At 56.4% G+C, this 3,587-nt stretch overlaps 1 long non-coding RNA gene across 1 annotated transcript; it reads left to right on the top strand.

The window, feature by feature from the left end:
* Positions 1 to 655: 655 nt before the first annotated feature.
* On the top strand, positions 656 to 3,367 carry LOC148217839 (uncharacterized). Its single transcript, XR_015800703.1, has 2 exons — positions 656 to 2,073; positions 2,400 to 3,367. It is a non-coding gene; the product is annotated as an uncharacterized LOC148217839 (long non-coding RNA).
* The last annotated feature ends 220 nt before the right edge of the window (positions 3,368 to 3,587 follow it).

Genomic DNA, 3,587 nt, shown 5'->3' with positions numbered 1-3,587 from the left:
AATCAGTGAGAAATGGGGGAAAAAATCCCTGAAAAATGGGGGGAAATATCAGTGAGAAATGGGAAAAAAATGGGGAAAAAAATCATTGATAAATCGGGGGAAAAATCAGTGTGAAAGGGGGGGAAAAATCGGGATCGGGGACGTGGACCGGGACTGGGATCGGGGACCGGGACGGGGAAATGGGACAGGGACCGGGATCGCGGACGGGGACCTGGGACAGGGACCGGAACCGGGATCGGGGACGGGGACTGGAGACAGGGACCGGGACCGGGATCGGGGACGGGGACTGGAGACAGGGACCAGGACCGGGATTGGGGACTGGGACCAGGACCGTGATCGGGTTCCGGGACGGGGAACTGGGACTGGGACCAGGATCGGGGACCGGAACCGGGGACTGGGACCGGGACCAGGACTGGGGACGGGGACTGGGGACAGTGACCGGGACTGCAATCGGCACCGCCCCCCGAACCGCTCCCGGAACCGCTCCCCGGGCTACCCCGGCACGGCGACCGGGAACGCCCCCGGCACCGCCCCCGGTGCCGCCCCCGGCACTGCCCCGGCACCGCCCCGGGTAGCGCCCCCGGCACCGCCCCCGGGGCGGGCCGCCGAACGCACGCGATGACGCGCGGGGGGCGGGACGGCGCGGGGCGGTGACGCGCTTCATGCCAGGAGCAGGGCCCGGGTGCGACGAAGACGGGAGCGGGACGACCCGATACCGCGCGGGGCCGCGGGCCCGTGCGGAGCCCGGCCCGCTGGGTAGGGGCCGCCAATGGCACCGGGGCTTCTGCTTCGGCTTCTGTCCGTGTCGGCGGGGAGGCCCCAGCCAGCGGTGCCCCTCTCCCTCGGCGGCACGGGCGTGGAACTCGGCATCGGGCGCTGCATCGCCGCGGACAGCAGGGGGCGCACGGGTACCGATACTGCCATGGGGCCCGGCGCTGCTCTCCTGCTCCGCCGCCAGGCGGCGCTGCGCTGCCGTCCTGCCGCGCCTCCGGGCACGCTCGGTTTCCTCGGGGCCCTCGGGACCGGCCGGGACGCGGGGACTGCCCGTGCGGACCCGGGGACCCCGGGCCCCGCCTGTCCCGCCGCTGCGGAGGCGGGGGATGCTTTATGGGACTGCCCGAGCTGGCAGTGCCGGGTCTGGGGCGTTGGGGCGCGCCTTGGGGGGCTGCGGGTGCGCTCGTTTCCTCTTCTGCATGGCCTTCTGTGTGAGCATCTCTCGTGGCGACTGCTCTTGGAGAGTCAAACCCCTCCTCCTAAGTGGTCTCAGGAGCCTGGCAGGGTGAGTTTTGTTTCACAGGGGAAAGGGCCACTGGTCGTGTCCAGAGACCTGTGCACCCAGCCAGGTTTCTGCCTGATAAAATTCCAAATGGATGAGGATTTCTCCCAGCCCCAAGCTGCCCCCACCTGTAACCCTGGCTGCCTTTGGGGTGCCCAAAGCCTCCTCTGTGCAGATCTCAGGAACCTGGGAGGGGTGAACAATGTTGCACAGGGAAAAACCCCACAGATTTTATCTCCGGGCCCGGGGCCAGGAGCAGGCATTTGCGTGCTATAATTCCAGAAGGAGCACGGTGTCTCCCAGACCCAAGCCGCATCCAGCTGTGACCCAGCTGCTCTTGGAGTGCCAAAAGCCTCCTCGTAGCTGATCTCAGGAACCCTGGAAGGGTGAGTTTGGTTTCACAGGGAAAAGGCCTCAGTTTGTGTCCAGAGATCAAATAAGGGACTCTGCTTTTCCTCTAGTTCTCCTTCCTGTTTTCACCTGGGCTAGAAGGATGGGCATGGCCTGTATTTCTCATATCAAAGTGATGTTACTAAATTTGTCCAGAAGTTCTGATTATTATTTTTATTAGTAGTAGTAATTTTCTGATAGAAAACACTCTCATTTTGCCTTTCCCACGTTGTTTCCAGGTGCTGCCCAGGATGGACATCCGTGGTCTCAGACAGTGATTCCCGAGGAGCAAGGAAAGCCTTTTCCTCACCTGCACAGTTCAGGTGGATGGGACAGAATTGGTGTGGCCTGACAAGGCAGGAAAAGCTGTCTGTGTTCTGGAGTGCCTTGAAAGCTTTCTCCGTCAGGTTTGGAAGGGGTTTCTCTTTGGGATTTCTTGTGATGCAGCACCACGGGTATCCCTTTGTGCCAAGTCCAGTGCTAAAGGATTGAAGAACTGACAAGTGGGGTCTGGGATGAAAATGCCGCTAATAAAATTAAGCAAAGAATACAATAAGAGAAATGAGCATCCTTTTAATGTCTGAAATAGTTAGGAATAAAAATGCTGGAAAAGGGCACTCTGAATTGGTGTCACTTGTCATGGATAAAACCCCAGAGTGAGGAATCAGAGCAGAAGTTGAGAGCTGGAATCCTTCTGCAGTCGACTTAATTTTCTTTTCCTCCTCTCTTTCAGGACAGGAAGAATCACGACTCTCCTGCCATCTTTGCCAAGAGCTGTGGTGTTTGAGCAGCCAAAGCCCAGAGGCTTCAGCACCAGAGGTCTGAGCCTGGAGGGCTCCTGGTGCTGCCCGTGCTGTGGGCTATGTCAGAGGATGCAGGGTTCCTCTTTGCCTCCCTGCTGGGATTAACTGCCATGGGAATGTGGGATCTGGGTGAAACTCCAGCTCTCCTGGTGTTCAGGGGAGCAAGGTCTGAGGGACTCCTCTCTGGGGATGTGCGGTGAAGGACTGAATAGTGTGGAAGGAGAGTATTTATAAACTGTATCACTGTTTCTCCCAAAATTGGGGTGGAGCACTGATGGGGGCGGTTGGGTTTGGTCTGGGCCGGCTATTCTTTGTGCAATTTTTAAATTCTCTTGTATGATTTACTGTCCGGTATCTTTCTAACAAAAGCTGACATAAATTTAGATTAAGGATTAGAACTTGGCTCCATTCATTGCAAACATTTGACAAGGCTGGAGGACTGGGGTGGTGACTGCTCTCAGGAAAGGTTACTTATTAATACTGTGTCAGATTTCCCGCAGTGACTGTCAGGCCTGCATGGCTGTGAGTTCGTGCTCTTCTCACTGGGGAAATAAGTTCAGCAAAATTAGAAATGTTAGGAAAATCCAGCCAAAAATTCCACCTCTGTACCCCCTAAGTTTTCCCAGTTTTTCCCAGCTAGGAGCTGCACAGAAGTCAGGCAGGGGAAGTGACAACAGGGAACAGCTGAAAAATTCAAAGGCACAAAGAGGAAAGGGGAAAGGTTTCAGAAAACAATTCTATGGTCTAAGAATAATTTCTGATTCCCTACTGAGAAGAACACGAACTCACAGCCATTCAGGCCTGACAGTCCCCTGCAGTGAGAGCTCAGCACACATCCACAGAGGCAAGTCCAGCATCTTAAATGAAAAAATAAAAATAAAAACCAGAAGAAAAAGGTGATTTCTTTTGCTTCAGAGTTATTTCAAGTTCTTAAAGCCCAAGCAACATTTGCTCTTGATTTTGGTTGGGTGAATCATGAGCAGTGGGCACGGGTCATGCCATTCATTGAGCAGAAAACCCGGGGTCATTTAGAGGGGACACAAGAACTGTTTGTGTAGCGACCTCGGGCTGCAGAGGGGCAGGAGAAAGGCCAAGGGAGCTCCCTGGGGCCACCAGGG

The sequence above is a fragment of the Sturnus vulgaris genome, unplaced genomic scaffold (genome assembly GCF_052056855.1).
Source record: "Sturnus vulgaris isolate bStuVul1 unplaced genomic scaffold, bStuVul1.hap1 Scaffold_2056, whole genome shotgun sequence".
NCBI lineage: Eukaryota > Metazoa > Chordata > Aves > Passeriformes > Sturnidae > Sturnus > Sturnus vulgaris.
The sequence above is the reverse complement of the archived record's forward strand: the minus strand, read 5'-3'. Positions and strand labels throughout refer to the sequence as shown.